General features: G+C 32.7%; 2 pseudogenes; both read right to left on the reverse strand.

Annotated features, from left to right (window-relative positions):
* Positions 1-1,945: 1,945 nt before the first annotated feature.
* LOC120150272 lies at positions 1,946-4,109 on the reverse strand (annotated as a pseudogene).
* A 1,270-nt stretch (positions 4,110-5,379) lies between these two features.
* On the reverse strand, positions 5,380-11,001 carry LOC120150529 (annotated as a pseudogene).
* Between the last annotated feature and the right edge of the window lie 9,292 nt (positions 11,002-20,293).

Consider the following 20,293-nt stretch of genomic DNA (forward strand, 5'->3'; position numbering starts at 1 on the left):
GGGAATAACGCTGGCCGTCCCTCTTCGTTTCCTCAACTTTTTATTTATTTGACATTTAGCATATTTAACATGCGCAAAATGGCGAGGCTTACGCTTGTCAACAAAACAATTAGCACGTTAGATTTGCTTACAAATATCATCATGAACCAAGTTTTCTCCAAAATTTACTCCATAAAACCATATTTTATTTTGCATAAAATGTTTTATAATATAAATAATATTTCGATAGCATGAATATATAATCCTCTAATTATAGATTCCAAAAAAAGATTATATCTCTCTAAAATAATCTCTTTCACATAATTTTAAAGGTTAAGACATTACCTCCATTTATAGAGTGAAATATTTGGTTACCAAGATTTTTTATTACATAAGAATTTTTGTCTATAATGAGTATTTACTTAGTATTAAATAAACTAAATTACCAAGTAATGTTCGATCACTAGAATTATAATAAAATCTAACTTAATTATCAATTATAATTTAGGTCAAACTATAACATGGTTTAAAAAAATTAATGAATTAATATGTTAGTATTAAGAAATTAACATTAAATGACTTAATGGTTAAATAAAATTGATATAATAATACATTTAATCTATATATTTTATTTTAATTTAATCTTAATTTTAGAAAATTAACCTTCATCATCTCAATATTACTAGGTGCAAATGGGAAATACTTGGACTGTTCTTGATGAAAGCTTCTCACTTCTTTCTATTGAGGAAGGTTCGTTGGAGCAAATGTTTTTCAATAAAAGGATTAGCGTGCGAACACAAGTTTCTTCCTATGGAAATAGCAAGTTGTTCTTATGGTTCGAGGTCAAGGCCTGAAAGGTTATTTCGATAGTTTTATTCTGATTCCTGCCAAATATTTTGATGATTCAAATGACGTTCAAGTGATTAATCCGGCGTATCTTTGCTTTGTTAAACCGGATAGTTCGTTAGCTTCATGGCTTCTGTCCACAATTAGCCCGACTATGCTACCACAGTTGGTCGGAGCAGAAACATCGATGTTATTGCATTGTCGGCTTCAATCCATGAAGAAAGGTACACTGTCGATGCATGAATACACAATGCACATTAAAATCTATGACCTTCTAGCTACATGTGGAAGTTCAATCTCTGAAATGGAGCAAATTGCCGCTATTCTTAATGTTCTTCTAGCAGAATGAATCATTTGTTACTATTATTACTGCTAGTAGAGAACCATATACGCTGGAAAGCATAGTTTCCATTCTTATCGACGCCGAGGCTCGCATGTCAGACCCGTTGAAGCTTCCAATGGGAATCAATGTTATGAAATACGGTGACACCACCACAGACGCACTTCTCCCCAATCAACGATTTTCTACACATGTACAGAACGTGTCTCATCGTGGGGGAACTAAGGCTAGTGCAGGATCAGGTGGTCACTTTTGAAGGGAGGCCTCGTCCCCAATGCCAGCTTTGTGAGAAGCTTGGATACCTCATTGATTGTTGCTGGCATCGGTTTGATCGGAGCTTCAAAAGCGTGTCTTGACAACAGTGTCTAAGTCACCAAATGAATCTCAGGCACATCTGATAGTTCCTAGTCGCCTTTCTGCAAGTCACCTTATACCTGCAGATAAGCTCCTGCTTCTATTTATGTCTAACTAACAACCTCCAAAGCCTCTTTTAATTCTCTTTTTTCCCACCCTTTGCTTTCAACAACTTATTCTGCATTCTTATGCCAATCTAGTCTAAATGGTCCGAACCTATTTTAATGCCGAAAGCATCAACCACTTACGACATTGGAATTCAATACATGTAATGTGACAGGTGATGTCATAAACTAGAACGAATCGAATGCCAACATGATTGAATCAAATTAAATTAAACTAAACTAAAGATTTTATAAATGGCCAATAAGTGCACCGGAACATAAAATACTAAACCAGAACTTGCTCTAGCATAATCGTGTGAATTCACAAGTAACATAAGTAAGTTCATCATATGACACTTGAAGAAGATGCTCTGCACTTGGCATTTCTATCTACTTTGAGATATGGCAATGCACCGATCACGTTGTCGTAGTCACTCCGGCTAACCTCGTGCTGCCAGATGGAACATGACACAAATACACAATAAGAACATGTTTTATACAGAAATAGATCTAAAGATTTAAATCTATATGCATCAAACTACAAATGTAAAGTATCTTTTTGAATAATGTCAGCTACTTACAGAGTGTTTAACAAAGAATTGTAAATGGATTGATTTCCCTTGTGTCCCAAATTCCCAATGCATATTAAAGAAAAGAACACTAGGGCTTTGTTTGGTTATGTGGAAAGAAAATTGGAATGATAAAAAATTAGAGTAGGAAAATAGAAAGAAGATATTTTTTCCCATTGGTATGCTTGGTAGGAAAGATGGGAAAATTGAAAGAAAATTCATTCATTGCTTGGGTTAAAAAAACTGAGAGGTAAGGGGGGAAAAAGCTTTTGAAAAATATATAATCTTGAACCAACTTACATCTCCACGCTAAAGAAAGCTAGAGTATTCAAAAGCGTAGAAAGCTCCATGTTAAAGAAAAGAAAGCAAATTTTGTGTTATCGAAAATCTTGACATGCCAAGGCAGTGTTCTACCAGTCCAAATCACACTAGGGAAACTGCATTAGAGCCAAGAGACTAGGGATGTAAATGAGACAAAACAAATAGTAAATTACTCGAGTTTGACTTCGTTCAGTCAACATTCGATTCGAATGGACTCGACTCGAGCGAGCTACTTGATACCGAACTCGAAAAGCTCGTTAGCAACTCAAAGAAATAATATATTAATTTTCTAAATTAAATTATTATGATATTAACATTTACATGGTTTTTTTAATTTAAAAAAATGCAGTATAAGGTTTTCATGCATTTAAGTTCAAATTCGCGCTTGAATCGAGTTCGAGTTCAAGCCTCAATCAAGTTAAATATATGAATATTTCGAGTTCAAGTTTTTTTCGAACTTGTGTCGAGCTTCAATTTTTTATTTTGAATTCGAGTTGAATTTGACAATTTTAAACTCGCGAGTTTTCAACTCGAGCCGAACTCAGTATTGAACTTTTCAAATTGAGTCGAACTCAGCAATACTCAAACTTAACTTAGCTCGTTTACAACTCTATCAAGAGACTGTACAGCAGGACCAAATTCCCATTCAAGTTGAGGAAACGATGTTGCACAGAAAGTGGAGGACAAACCATCAGTATTTAGGAGATAATTTCAAAAAATGACCCTCATTCTAAACAACTAATTTCCCCAAGTTGGTATCTCCAATTAAATGCAGTTCGCTAGCCATTCTGGAGTAAGATAAGAACCAAAAGTAAGCATTAATTTGTAGCAATTAGCACCCACTTTTTTAGACCATCTAAAAGATATAATAGGAACATTTGCAGAACCTGAGGCAAAAGGTTTGAAAAAGAGAGGGAAAAGAAAAACTGACCATTTTGGAGAGGCAAAATTTACGCTTGGTGTTCTTCTTAGCCAACAAATGCTGCTTCCCAGCTCTCCTCCTAACTATTTTCCCTTTTCCAGTCACCCGGAATCGCTTAGCTGAAGCCTAATAAACAATATCACAGTATGTGAATCCATTAGAAAACCACACCCATCAACCCAAAAACCAGAACAAATTTGTCAACATTTTAGCTCATAAATTTATTCAAATTCGCTGAATTCTACAACTAGAGATATAAATTCACATATGGGTTGAAATAAGAAGACAAAAATAATACTCTACAAAGGAAGCGAAGAGAGGAAAGAGAGATACCTTGTGGGTTTTCATTTTGTAACCTTTAGTAGCAAAGACAGTGAGAGATTGGGGAGATAAGGGAAAGCGCATTGGAAACAAAAGAAGGGAAGGAATAGATGGGTTGAGAGGAACTGAGTTTCAAGGCTTCGGGTAACTTGTTCAACTGAGGGAGTCGAGTGGAGGAGGAGGAGTGGGGATAAGAACGAGAAAAGGGTAAAGTAGAAGAAAGAGTGGTTAAATTGAGAGAAGAAGCCATTGATGAATAACGTCGTCCTCTTTTGTTTTTGTTGAAGCTAAGGTCTTCTTTGTTTGTGGAAAGCAGATTTTGGATAGAATACAACGGGAGAAAATGTGCAGTCCAAGACGATGCGTACTCATGGAATGTCATGGAGCACCGCAACATACACGCAGGAATTTCGATTAAGGGTATAACTCTAAAGAAATTATATTAAAATTTTAAAAGGTATGAAATTATAAAATTTTAAAAAGTATGAAATAAGATAATTTATAAAAAATATTTAAAATATAAAGAATTTAAATTTTTTTATAGGTACAACTATTTCTATCGGTGCATCCCTGACAACATTTTATATGTGTGTTTATTTCCTTAATTAATTTTTTACTTTTTAGAGTAAATTATTTATTTAGTTATCTATATATTACTTATTTTCTGTTTTAGTCATCCAAATAAATTTTAAAAATGACGAATTTATAAAATTAAAAAAAATAAAAACATACTATTCATAGATAATATAATTTTTTTTAAAATATATAATTGAAATAAAAAAACTACTCGTGACTGCCTTCTTTCTGTCTACCCTTGATCCACCCTACATTGAGTTATTGAACTGACCAACTTATAAAATGAAAAGCCAAAACGACATTTTTGTGATAGTTTTAAACTCTTAATCTTGATTTATCTTGCAACATCACTATTTCTATTTAGCATAATCATACCAATTATAAGATCTGAAGTTTGATTAAACAATCACTTTGATTCATATTATTTTTAGCATTTTAACATCCAACGTTTTATTTTTTGGAAAATGTTCTCCTTAAATGAAAATCATTAATCAACAAACAATAAACACTCAAAAAGTAAGGATCATTTTATCTTAAAATAAAACGTTATAATTAAAATACTCCAAAAAAATAAAAACTAAAGTGATTATTTAATAAAACACAAGTGACCTCAATAGTAAATGAATTGTTGTTATTCTTTGAGAGCCCGAGTTCGAGTATCATAAATGTCAGGGGTGTAAACATTTAATGTTGAGAGTTATCTTTGAATAGATATTGTCTTGTACTTATCCCATATTAATAAAAAAAATACAAGAACTTTTTTGACGTAGAATGAAATATTAGAGCGAAAAATACAAAAACAACATAATAGAAATTAAATAATTATTTAATCAAATTTTAGAAGTATTTTTCCACACTATACCTTCACGCTTTTAGCTTCCTATCTTTGAAAGTGTAAAGCTAAAGCCTAAAATCAAATATAATTTTGACCGTCACCATTGCAACATTTTGAAGGAAAATGTTGTTGGAAGTGATACAATTTAAATCAAAAACAGGGAGAATTAAGAATTTTCCCTTGTCATCAAAAACATTGTTTACCTTATTGTAGAATATTAATATGCACAGGTAGCAGATTCCCGACGAAAATCCATGATCACAAGGGTGGCAACACTATGAGCAAGTGCGGCGAGGACGACAAACACATGAAAGATCTGATGGCTGTGCCCTGCGATATCGAATGCACCGGGCTTCTACCGTTCCGGTATCCTGCTGGATCACCTGCAGAATATAGGAACGCCATCACGACCTCGTATCCAAGTGCTACAAATATATGCGGATGGCCCCAGTGCAATGAAACTTCATGAGCTGCAGGGATCACCCCTGAAAACCCCATTGCAAGAAACAAACAAGCTCGAAAGTTTCGGTAACGCGATGCCGAAAGAGCCGGCGCTAACAAAGTGATGATGGCGAGGACTCCGAGCACCGATATGGATGCGAGATAGAAAAAGCATGAATATGGATGGCAGAAGAAGGCGTAGTAGATGGGAGCAAAGAAGGAGCAGACTATCATGAGAGAGATGCCGGCATAATCTAGGCGCCAGAAGAAGAGGTTATAGCGTCTGGAGTGGCAAGCAAAGAGGTGTGAAAAAAGAGCTGCAAACCAAGCAGCCCATTGCACCGGACAAGAATATAAACCAAGGCCATTTTGGTATAGCATTATAGCCATCTTCTTTCTTCAAATCAAAGAGAGGTGGCTGAGAAATATGTCTTAAGTGTGAATCCTGCAAAAGGAAACGTCAATTTCAAAACCATATTCTTTTTTTACTTTGATAGTCTAATATGATTGTAATTTTTTCAATATAATGATAATGTGTATATATATATCCTAGGCAACAACTTAAACTCAATTTTTTTTTTTTAAAAATAATATATATATATATATATATAACTGAGATCTTTTAATAAATTTGACTAAAATAAAATTAAAATATATAAAAATATTTGTCACCATTTTGGAATGACTTTTTCACTAATAATTCATCAATTAATTATCTATAAACAAATGTATAAATAAAAATATTATTTGATGTATAATCAGTAAAAAAAATATTTTTTTGAATAATCTGGAGTGATTACACTGATAGCATTTGTTTAAAACTTTCTTAATCACACACACAACCTACATACATAACTATTCAAACCTAGAACCTCTAATGAGATTAACATTTTTCTTTTTACCACTAAGGTGTTTAGTAAAAAAATAATTCTATAAATAATAATATATATTTTATTCATTTACTATAAAATATGATTAATTATACGCATTCTACGCCTACTGAGTTTGAATAAGATGAGATAACGTCAACAGCGACACAAACTTCAAATTCTACTACTCTTCACTTAGCAATAAAATTTATTAATATCGTTTTCAATATCCTTTCTTTTTATTTAAATAAACAGGAAGATTCTTCGTGCACGTTTATTTTTTAATTTCAATTAATTATATTTATTTTACTTTAAGATAATTTAAATAAATAAGTATAAACTATTTTTAAAAAAATAAATCATAATTGAATAATTATATAATATTAAAATTTATAATTGAGTAGTTGTATAAGTACAATTGTTAAGAAGTATGAATATATTGAAATTTATTGGTTAAAATAAATTATTATATAAGAACTACAAAAACCGGTTAAATTTATTTTTGATCCTAAATATTTTTAATATTCAGTCATTATCATTCCGACTTTTTTTTTATATATATGAAAGATTGTTATTTTTAAATTTTTTATAATACCATTTTTCCTCTTTAATTTTGTATTCTTATTGTTAATTTTTAAAAATTTAAAAAGTATTTCTTTATTTTGTCATTGAATTACACTTAATAAAAATTAAATAATTATTTTATTATTATATTATAACCAAACAAAAATTAAAGATTGATATATCAACAGATAACGACCTTAAAAAACTATTAATCTTCCGCCAACCAAAAGGCCTCAAATACATTTCCTCAATTATCAGAGCCTTCGAAGAACCTGACTTTTTCGGGTAGTTCTGCTGTACGACAACCTTAATATACAATTAACACCTTTTCTTAGCCGTATATTAAGGTTGTTGTACCTGAGATATCCCCGACTTTTTCAGGTAGAAAATTTTGAATTAACCACAATGCACACACATGATTTATTAGAATAAAATATGATGTCAGCCCAATAAATCTTCCTAGTTTACTGACCTACGAATAGTTATAGTAACCCTACAATTGACACATGCACTAAAAATCATTATAAATATCTCTTAATACAGTCGAAAAAAGGATTGACACCCTTTACGACCACCCTTCTCCTTCTTCCTTTTTCTCATGATCGATCCTCTTTTTCATCCCGACACTAGTCGATGGTCGTTCTCTCATTGATACGAATCTCTCCCGAAGCCAAAAAAGATGAACTATTCACAGCTGACGAAATTCATTTGTTCCATTAACAAAGACAAAATTCAATAAATATTGAATGGCACTTTATATCCGTCTAGAATTGCATTTCTATTATAACTTAAACTATTTAAATTTATATAGAGTAAAATTTAATAACTTTCATTATTCAGGATTAACTACACTGATGACTCCTTATGTTTTTTATCTGTTCGATTTAATTACTGGTTTAAAACTTAAACGATTTTTTGTCCTTTACGTTATCGGTCTGTTTGATTTTAGTTCCTTGATGATTAACTTTTCGTTATCCCTTAACAGAAGTTCGAGTTAACGATAAAAAAATGAGGAGGAGGAGGTTAACCCTATAATTTATTAGGAACAAGGAAATATTTTTGTTAATATTTTTGAAATTAAAATTTTTAATAAATAAAATCTAATAAGTATTAAATTAACTTTCACTTTTTTTCTGAATTATATCTTCATTATAGTTTCATTGTTATCCAAAATTATACATAATACGATAAATATATATTTTTTCTTATCTTTTATTTAACTAATTCACTTTTAGAATATTCAAATTAATTTAGAAAGTGGTTTTTGAATTATTTTAAAATTTTAAATTATCTAAAAAAGTATAAAATTATATTCATAAATAGTAAAAATTTATCATTATAAAGTAATACTTTTTATAAAATTATATTTGCAGTAAATAAAAATAGTATAAAATAAACTTTTAAAAATTCAAAACATACTATTAGAAATTGAAGATTAATATTACCATTAAAATAATATTTTATTCTCTGACAGCATTATTATTGAAAAATAGATCGATACTTTCTTTTCAAAGAACTATTACTATTACTCTTTGATAAATTTTGAAATTATTCATGCTAACAATTTTTATTGTTTTCCCTCTTAATGATTTTCTTCAAATGTCATGTGATTAACTTGTATAACTGTAACACTTTGAATTTAATGATATAAGAGTTTTATTCATGGATTTTTTGTAAGATTTTTTCACTCACATACTCATCTAATTATTATTAAAATATTAGATGAACTTTTAATATATATTATAAAAAATTATATAATTTTTAATTTAAAATAATTACTATTATTATGGTGAACTCCCGACGACATATTCAAGATTTTAAACAATTATGACATAGTACTTATTATAATATTTTACGAGCCATTAGACAAAACAATTGGGATTCACTTTGATGTTGTGAGTTTAAATGATATATTTTCAATGAAATATAAATAATATTTTAATTTAGAATAATTTTATTTATCAAATAAATTACATAAAATCAAATTGAAGGTGAAATAATAAAATAAGTTAACATATTGTAATATTTCAAATTTAAAAATATTATTCAATCATGTTTAATATTCTCATTTAGAAAATAACTAACCATAATAAACCATTTGATTTTTCAATTTATTATTTTTTAAAATACAATATAATAAAATTTTATATTACTTAATATATGTTATAAAGTTTCACACTAATAAAGCGGTGTGATAAATTTAATTTTTAGTAAACTCATAAAGTGATTTCAACATTTAGAGAGTTTTTTCCCCTAAAGACCCTAGATTCAAACAAATAAGTTTGCATATGTATACGATGACTAAAAAAGATTTTAAACAAATAATATCTTGTAATCACTTTAAATTCTTTAAAAATTTAATTTTTAATTTTATTAAATCGAGTTTAACTATAAAACTTTTAAAAGAAATAGAAGTACGCCCTAAAACTTTTTTTTTTAAAAAAAGTAATAATTTTTAATGAAAATATTACTTAAATTTTAAAGTCGACATAAAAGTTGCTCATTATTTGCAATTTTTTTAACTTGAAAAAAATAAATCACAAAAAAGAAAACTTTAAAAAGAAAAAACAGATTTTTTTCACGTATTGGTAAATTATGCACTGTGAAAATAAACATAATCACATGGTGCGATCCACTAAGCTATTATCAATTCCAGGCTATATTGTAGACCAAACGCAACTCGACAAAACTTGCTGTCACGTTCTGCCACTTCCCTTCTTCATCACACTTCCAATCTTTTTTTTCCTTTTCATTTTACGTATTTGTTCATTTGTTTATTCTTAATCTGTTTGTTTATAAACAACAATTTCCAAAATAGGCAATAAATAAATAAATAAATAAATAAATAAATAAATAAGAAGAAAAAAATGATAAAGAACTGACCCGAAAGATGCTATGCTTATTATCAGAGGCGTTTACATCGTTCATCATAAACGGTCCTGATACTTGAGCTCTGGAAAATCCCAGCGCAAAAGTTTAGCTTCTTTCTTTCCTTTTCGTGTTAAAATCCAGAATACTCATGACAAAAATATGAAAATGACAATCAGGTCCTTACCTGGAGAAACTAGTGATCACACCTCCATCTCCGAAATCCTCAGCGCAACTTAACACCGTTAATCCAACGAATATTAAAAATCCTCCCAAATGCCTACAAAAAATACTAGAAAATTGAAAACAAACAAACAAATAAAAAAAAACGATTCCACATAAAATTTTGAAATTGTGACGGAGTCTCTTACTGTTGAAAGTAAACAAAACATGGGTGGCTAAATGACCATATTTAGGTAGCCAACTTTTGTTGAATTTTTGGATGGTAAAACTATGCAATTAGTCATTGTAATTTAAGGTATTTATAAGATTAGTCCTTAAAGCTTCTACTATAAATACCCTAGCTCATTTAGCTTCAAAACCATCCCAAAGCATTCTAGCTTTCTTCCAATACTAGAGAGAATTTAGAGAGTTTCTTGAGAGTTGTTTTCTCCTTTTTTATCAAGAGAGAATTATCATTGTTTTCTCCTTGGTAGATCGAAAAGGTTGTAATTCCTATTTTCTCATAGTGAAATTCTTCTACCGTTGCCCGTGGTTTTTACCCTAATAATTTTAGGGGTTTTCCACGTAAATTTTGTGTCTCTTTTATCTTCATTTTTATTTTCTCAAATTATCAGTTGTGATTTTGCTCTATCCGATAGCCGTCTTCCGCAACACTTACGTCCAGATATTGAGCGTTTCTATGTGCCATAAGAAAACGCTTAACATAACTTCCTTCAATGGCCATTCGAATCGATAATAATCAAGAATAAACTCGTTATCTTGCAAATAGTCCGGTAACTCTTCGTACCTCAACAATTTCCTCTTAAATTTATGCTTCTTCATCTTAACTACACCTGAGTCAACTCGATCGATTTTCTTATAATCATTCTTCACCGTCGCAACTTTTCGATAACGACGATCATTTTTCATACTATAAGGAACCTACGTCGAAACGCCTCGCCGGAGAAACGTCTCGGAGATTTTTACCGGCGAAGGAATCTGAACGCTCTCTCTTTTTTCGTGGTGATATTTTTAGGCCTTTTCTTCTATAATTATGTTAACGAGTATATATTAATATATACAGGGAGGAAATTGTTCTTTTTATTATGAGTAAACTACAAAAATAGTCATTTTTTAAAGTAATTTTTTGTTTTTACCACTGATGTTTCAAAAGTCACAAATTAATCACTAAGTTTATTGTTTGTTATAAATCGGCCACTCGACATCAACGGCTATTACTGTGGGTGACGGAAAGTGACATGGTGTGTTAACTACTGATTTAACACCTTTTGACCATTATTTTGACCTACCATTCTCTTCCATCTCCACTCTCTCGTCTCATACTTCTTTTTAACTTAAAACCCACCATTTTTATTTATCTTTCTTCTTCAATCCTCATCTTTATCTAATATCCCTCACACAAAAATCATAAAAAAAAGCCTTAGCACTATATGACAATGATAAATATAATTAGCATCTAGATTTCAAAGGAAGAAACCTTAAAAACTGAACATTTAAAAGAACTTTTAAATACATGGAATATCTGAGTATAGGGACAACCCTCCAAGGACAATCCAAATACATGGGAAAACCTTCAAAAGTTTAAACATACATGTGTCTAACACTCGCACCCGAGTCCAAATAAAATAGCTAATTGCTTAGCCGATTGAACATTCGCTGCGTGGAAAAGATTTTATTTTCTTTCCACTGGTTTCCCTTAAGTGAGCATTTGTATTCAGTTCTAATATCAACTAAAAGAAGACCAAAAAGAATTGAATAAAGTCGAAATGATTCCATTACTTCTCTAATGCATAAGTTAAGAAATATAAGGCACGAAATGAAGATCATGCCATGAACAAGCAAAGGGCACGATTCTGAACTCAGCTAGCACATTTTGCACTCAATTGGATCTGAAGTAAATGTTATTAATTAAAATCCCAATTTCTCACTAAACAAACAAAAAGCACAAAAAAGGAATGGAAAAAAGCACTCTGGTAATCGAAAAATCCAGCTAAAGAAACAAAGCCCGGAATTTATTGTTTATGTTTCAACCGGTTCAAAGTAAATTACCATATACCACACTCTCTCTAAGGTACATCATTTTTTATAGTTTTCATCGTCTCTCTCTTAATGTTGAATAATCGGGTAAAGAAAATAGAAAGAACACAATAATTTTAACGAGGTTCAGCAATATGCTTACGTCATCGGTGCCTTAGGCGGCACTAGAATTTTATTCAATTCAATGTCTCATAGGTTTAGGTAACATCTCCTTTTATAATAAATAATCCCTAGTACATATTTATAAAAATAACCCTGTACCGTACCGCAGGGTTGCGCCCCTACACCCCCAACCCATATAATCGTAACCTCCACTACGAGACTTTCTTTGTAAGGACAGATGATGTTCGCTTCGCTCACTCTGCTACATCCTCTGTCCTCTTTACCGGTATATTTATGAGACATACCTAACAAATCTCCACCTTGGCGAATATCCTGCCACTTAGAAAACATTCAATGTGAGTTGAGTTACCTCACTTCTTTAACAACTCGAAACATTCAACAAGTCCAAGCAATGCATGAAATTGTATGTCGTAACTGGCTTGGTGAACATATCAGTGACATTCTCATCAGTATGTACATTCTGAAACATAATCTCTCCAGATGCAACCAACTATCTGATCTTGTAGAACCTTACATCAATATGCTTAGTTCTAGCACGATATACTTGTTAGGATTTTCGGAAGCTCGAATCGACAACCGGAACGATTTGCAAAGAGGGGCCAGAATGGTTTTGTGTTTAAGGAGTAAGGAGATTGAAAGATAGAGAATTACACAGCGATTTATAGTGGTTCAACTTTCTCAAACAAAGTCTACGTCCACTACCTTAGCTCCTCACCAAGGATTTTCCAATAAATTCACTAATTTGTTCTTTTTTTAGGATAAAGAGTAACCTTACAAACTCCCTAGTTTTTCCGGGCTAAACTAGAACCTTTCCCTAGCTTTTACACGGGATTAGCTAGAACCTTTCCCCTTTACAAAAGGATAAGAAATGTAAACAAGAAAACCTCTCTAAGGTAGGTGTTTACAAGAATTAAGCTCACAAGAACAAAATATTTACAAGAGAAAGATGAAATAAGATTGAAAAACTCTTCTCTTGTGTTTGATTGCTTGGATAGTTGTTCTATTGCTTCTTAAAGTGTCCTTAGCTTGTATTTATAGCTTGGAATATGTTTGAAGTTGTATATAGTCGTTGGGATGTTTTGGAGCCATTTGGGGATGAGAAACAATTAATAAAATAGCTTGGAGCGTGGGGGGAATCGGTACCCCCTCATGGGGAATCGGTTCCCTAAGTGCAATCTGTTTTTGACCGTTAGACAGAGGGAATCGGTACCCCCTGGGGGGAATTTGTACCCCCTTGACATTCTGTTTTCTCGGAGCCAAAAACCTGCAGGGGTAATCTGTACCCCCTGGACAATCTGATTTTTCTTGGCTTTGAAACGGTTCGAAATACTTTGTAAAATTGTTTTAAAAATAGTTTAAGTATAAAACATAATTTTACACTTTAGTAAGGATTAAAATGATTGAAACACTTGGAGTAATATTTTGATATTCGAATAATTACATCGAATATACTTAGAAAATCTTTTGTAAAATCTTAAAATTCATTTAACTTAATTTGTTATATCGAAACATCAAAATGTTTTCAACAATCTCCCCCCTTTTGATATAACAAAACATTTGAGTAATTTTAAGATTTTGAAATTACTCCCCCTTACTTTAACACTTCTCCCCTTTAACACCTTAACACTTCTCCCCATTTTTGTTAAATCAAAAAGACTATAATCTTTGAAGTTCAAAATAACTTTGGAGAGTAAGTAGTAAATTTGACATTTTAAAAATCATTTGAAAAAAATCAAAGCTCCCCCTCAATAAATGCATTCCAAATAAAATTATGCTTTTAGGATCTTGACACTAATACAAAATTGAATTTCAACAAAGAATAACAAACATATTAGTAGCACATGAAATTCAATACTTCCAAGTCTAAAATACTTTATGCAATATCAATTATTTAAATTAAGTGCATATGCATAATTTTTTCCAAAAATGTTATGCATTTGAAAATTTTGATATTAATTGTTAGAGAGATATCATTTTCATTTAAACCACATGCATAAACATTTAAATTTAGCTCAAAAATTTTAAAATTTATAAAATCAAAACATTTGAAAAGTTGATATCAATTGTTAGAGAGATATCATTTGCATTAAAACCAATTTTGACCAAAATTCCTTATAATGAACTAAAAATTCTAAAAAAATCATTAAAACTTTAAAATGTTCATCATAAAACCTTTTTAACATACATGAGATTAAAACAATAATGTATAATTATTTAAAAACAAAACTCATGCATGCTTAAAATCAAATGAGCAACCAAATAACTAAAATTAAAAACATTAAACTTAGAGGTTCCTATTCCTTTTCATGTGTGGCTAGAGCATCTTGAATATTATCATTTTCATCACAATTGCTTCCACACACCTACAAGAGACATTCATTTCGATTTTGGTATCCAAATTGCTTTGGATCCTTGGACGTTAGTTTCAATGCCCCTTGTTCCTTTAGGAATCCACACTTGTCTAATTTTAAAATGTTTTCCTTTCTTCAAATGACAAGTATGTTCCTTATGACCATGATAATGACAATGTGAGCATATTGTCATTATTGAATTAAATGAATTATTTAAAATGATTTCTTTTTCTTTTGTTAAGCATTTAAGCTTAACTTTTAAATCAAAATTTTCTTTTTCAAAACTTTCAATTTTTATTTTTGAAAGCTCTAAATCCTTTTTCAAAATTTCATTTTGGCTTTTAAAATCTATTTTTGTTTTCAAAAGAAAATCATTTTCGATTTTAAATTTTGAAATCATTTTCTTATATTTGGAGTTCATGGCCTCAAACTTCGAATATAACCTATTAAAAGCATCTTGTAACTCATCAAACGTATATGAATTAAATTCATTTGAGTTAGAAGATACCTCGGGCTCTTCACAAGCCATTAGAGACACCACCTTTGTTGGTTCTTCTTTCTTGTTTCCATGGATTTCCTCGAGCTTATTCCAAAGCTCCTTGGCACTTGAACATGAAGAAACCCCTTTATAGATTTCATAACCAAATGCACAAAATAGCATGTGCATGGCCTTGGCATTAAGTTGAGCTTTCTTCCATTCTTTGTCACTCATCTTCTTCTCATTATTCTTTGGAGAAGAGTAGCAGTTCTCGATTATCTCTCATGCATCAAGATCATTGGATTGGATGAATACCTTCATTAATTTCTTCCAATGACGATAGTTGACTTCATTGAAGTATGGAGGTTTGTCGGTTGGTAGGGAGTCTTCCATGTGGAACGAGCCGGAGGTGGAAGCCATCTTCTTGGTTGTGTCGGGAATTGGTAGAGCTTCTTCGAGGATCGTCTCAGGGTGGTTAAACCTTCTTAACGAGTTAGGCTCTGATGCCAATTGTTAGGATTTTCGGAAGCTCGAATCGACAACTGGAACGGTTTGCAAAGAGGGATCGAAATGGTTTTGTGTTTAGGGAGTAAGGAGATTGAAAGATAGAGAATTGCACAGTGATTTATAGTGGTTCGACTTTCTTAAACAAAGTCTACGTCCACTACCTTAGCTCATCACCAAGGATTTTCCAAAAAATTCACTAATTTGTTCTTTATTTTGAGGATAAAGAGTAACCTTACAAACTCCCTAGTTTTTCCGGGCTAAGCTAGAACCTTTCCCTAGCTTTTACACGGGATTAGCTAGAACCTTTCCCCTTTACAAAAGGATAAGAAATATAAACAAGAAAACCTCTCTAAGGTAGGTGTTTACAAGAATTAAGCTCACAAGAACAAAATATTTACAAGAGAAAGATGAAATAAGATTGAAAAACTCTTCTCTTGTGTTTGATTGCTTGGATAGTTGTTCTCTTGCTTCTTCAAGTGTTCTTAGCTTGTATTTATAGCTTGAAATGTGTTTGAAGTCGTATATAGTCGTTGGGGATGTTTTGGAGCCGTTTGGGGATGAGAAATAATTAATAAAATAGCTTGGAGCGTGGGGGGAATCAGTACCCCCTCATGGGGAATCGGTTCCCTAAGTGTAATCTATTTTTGACCGTTAGACAGTGGGAATCGGTACCCCCTGGGGGGGAATCTGTACCCTCTGGACATTCTGTTTTCTCGGAGCCAAAAACCTGCAGGGGGAATCTGTACCCCCTGGACAATCTGATTTTTCTTGGATTTGAAACGGTTCGAAATACTTTGTAAAATTGTTTTAAAAATAGTTTAAGTATAAAACACAATTTTACACTTTAGTAAGGATTAAAATGAACTTTGAAACACTTGGAGTTATATTTTGATATTCGAATAATTATATCGAATATAATTAGAAAATCTTTTGTAAAATCTTAAAATTCATTTAACTTAATTTGTTATATCGAAACATCAAAATGTTTTCAACAATACTTGATTCTTAGCCAAATGAATAGTACTTTGATTGTCACAAAGCAACTGAACTTCACCTTGTTGAACACCCAACTCCTTCAGTAAACCAGTAAGCCATAAAGCTTCTTTTGTAGCTTCATCCGCTGCCATGTATTCAGCTTCAGTTGTAGATAATGCCACAATAGATTGAACAGTAGACTTCCAACAAATAGGCCCTCCACCAAGAGTAAAGACATATCTTGTCGTAGATATTCTATTATTCAAGTCACCCGCATAGTTTGAATCCACATATCCTACAACCAAAGGATTATCCTACTGACTACCAAAAACAATTCCATGTCCCACAGTACCCTTTAAGTACCTAGAGATCCACATGATTACTTCCTAATGTTGCTTACCAGGTTTAGACATGTACTTACAAACTTGACTAACATCATTAGCTAAATCAGGACGAGTACATACAATTGCATACATTAAGCATCCAACATTATTAGAATATGGAACTTTTGACATATCTTCAGCTTGCTTATCTGTTTTAGGACACTGTTCTAATGAGAGCTTAAAGTGATTCGCCAATGGAGTGCTCACCGGTTTTGCGCTGCTCATCGCAAACCTTTCTAGCATTTTCTCAACATAACCCCGTTGAGATAGCCATAGTTTCCTTGAGTATATGTCCCTGCAAATTTCCATTCCAAGAATTTTCTTTGCAGCACCTAAATCTTTCATATCAAATTCCTGACTCAATAAAGTTTTCAAACTGATAACATCATTCATATTCTTCGCAGCAATTAACATATCATCAACGTACAGAAACAGAAAAATAAAAGAACCATCATCAAGGCTCTTAACATAGACACAACAATCATACTCACATCGCTTGTAGCCAATCTTGATAATATAGGAGTCAAACCGTTTGTATCATTGTCTCAGAGACTGTTTCAACCCGTACAAAGATTTCTTCAATCTGTAAACTAAATGCTCGTTTCCAGGTTGAATGAAACCTTTAGGCTGCTGCATGTAGATATGCCCCACTAAATCTCCATGAAAAAAAGCAGTTTTAACATTCATCTGCTCTAAATGCAAATCCCAACTAGCCACCAATACAAGTATTGCTCGGATTGAAGTGTGTCTGACCACAGGAGAAAACATTTCATCATAATCAACTCATTTTTGCTGTGAAAAACCCTTTGATACCAAACGAGCCTTGAAATTCTCTCCCTCTTTTTCTGTTACTGTTGCTTTCTTCTTATACATCCATTTGCAACCAATCGGCTTCTTACCCTCAGGAAGGCGAACTAACTCCCATGTACGATTGTGATGCAAAGACTCCATCTCCTCAACCATGACAACCATCCACTTGTCATTTTCCCGACTAGTAACAACATCATGAAAAGTAACTGGATCATCACTGCTAACAATAAGTACAAAAGAGACCAAGTCTTCAATTCGTAGGCTTTTTATTCGTCCGTCTCACCCTGTCTCTAACGAGACTATAATATTGCAAATCAACCGTAGTGGAATCACCAAAAGTCGGTTAAGAAGTTTATGTTCTTTCAACTGGAAACTACTCGAAATCCACCACTGTCGTGTCTTTCTTCTGCTGCAACATGAGATGTTCATAAAAAACAACATCTCTACTGATCACAATTTTCTTTGCAACTGGATCCAGAGCTTGAATCCTTTAACACATGTCTTGTAACCCAGAAAAAAGCACTCATTCGATTTTGCATCAAGTTTGGATCTCTCATCAGTAAGTACATGCACATAAGCAGGACAACCAAAAATCCGTAAGTAATCAAAAGTAACATTATGACCAGTTCATACCTCTTCTGTAACTTTCCCAGCCAATGATGCCCTTGGCGATCTATTGATAAGATAACACGCCATGTTAACAACCTCAACCCAAAAGTGTTTGGGAAGCCCCGCATTCAACCGCAAACATCTGGCTCTTTCATTCAACGACATGTTCATCCGTTCTGCAACACCATTCTGTTGTGGTGTCTTAAACACTGTAAAATGACTCTTAATCCCATGCTCCTTATAGAAGTTTAAAAACTCTGAATTTGTGTACTCTGTACCATTGTCAGACCGCAAACACTTGATTTTTCGTTCTGTTTGGTTTTCTACCTCAGCTTTCCACAGCTTGAACTTCTCAAAAATATCATACTTTTGTTTTAAAAAATACACCCAAACTTTTCGTGAAAAATCGTCAATAAAGGTAACATAATACCTAGATCCACCCAAAGACGATGTCGAGGAAGACCCCCATACATCAGAATACACATAATCAAGAATCCTTTCAGTTGTGTCCTTCCATGTCTTGAAATGAACTTTAGTTTGTTTACCAAGAACACAACACTTGAAAAAATCGAGCTTACAGCTTTTAATACCATGCAACATATTTCTTTTATGTAATTCAGCCATACCACGTTCACTAAGATGAGCAAGACGCATATGCCACAGTTTGGTAGTATCCTCAAAGGACTCAACAGAATGAACTCCACCTACAACGATACTCCCTAACAATCTGTAAATATTCCATGCAGTTATCTTTCTTTTCATCACAGTCAAAGCTCCTTTAATAATCCGAGTGGTTTCCCTATCCTCATCAGCCTTAGGGATAAAACCATTATTGTGCAGAGTGCCCAAAGAAATCAAATTCTTCTTCAAATATGGGATATGCCGAACTCCACACAACGTCCGAACAAAACCATCATACATCTTAATTCTAACATCACCGATACCAACAATATTGCAACATCGATCATCACTCAAATAAACAGAACCAGAATCAACCGACCTGTATGTCGAAAACCATTCCCTATTTGGCGTGATGTGATAAGAACATCCACAATCAAGAATCCAAGCATCCATCAATTGAGTCGTTGAAATAGAGATCATATCACCTTCACTGCAGTCATAATTGTCATCCTCGACCACATTCACAGACTTGGATGAGTCATCACGCTTTTCATCAGTATGTTAACTTCAGACAGTCTCGCTTCATATGTCCCGCCTCCTTGTACTTGTAACAGTGAATTGTCTTCTTATCCCTAGATTTGGATATGAAATTCCGCTTCCCAGACCCTGCCTTCTCTGGCTTCCGTCCACGGTCTTGATTACCCTTGACATATAAGCTATCAGCTTGAGAGCTTTCCCCTGCATTCTACTTCTGCTGGTTATGAACCAACAAGGCTGTAGTAATCTAATCAACTTTGATAGTCTCTTTCTCATATATAAGAGTAGTCACCATTTGTTCATAAGAGGGAGGCAACGAACACAACAGAATCATCGCTTTGTCTTCATCCTCAATTTTCACATCAAGTCGAGCCAAATCAGAAATGATTTGATTGAAGACATTCACGTGTTACGCCAAATCATGATCATCCTGCATCTTTAGCTCATACAGCCGCTGTTTTAGATACAGTTTAGTCGTTAAGGATTTGGACATAAACTGACTTTCCAACTTCTTCCAAATTTCATCTGGAGACGAAAGATGCATGACGTGATACATGACATCGTCAGCCAAACATAATCTTATGGTTCCTACCGCTCGCTGCTGCAATTCTTCCCAATATTCCTCCTCCATCGACACCAACTTTGTAGGTCGTAAAACCTTCAGGATCCCTTACTGCGCCAACAGATCCTTCACCCTTGTTTGCCATAATCCAAAGTTACCCTGACCATCGAATTTCGTAACTTCGAATTTGGCTCCTGACATCTGATAC

The sequence above is a fragment of the Hibiscus syriacus genome, unplaced genomic scaffold (genome assembly GCF_006381635.1).
Source record: "Hibiscus syriacus cultivar Baekdansim isolate YM2019G1 unplaced genomic scaffold, ASM638163v2 tig00111022_pilon, whole genome shotgun sequence".
Lineage (NCBI taxonomy): Eukaryota > Viridiplantae > Streptophyta > Magnoliopsida > Malvales > Malvaceae > Hibiscus > Hibiscus syriacus.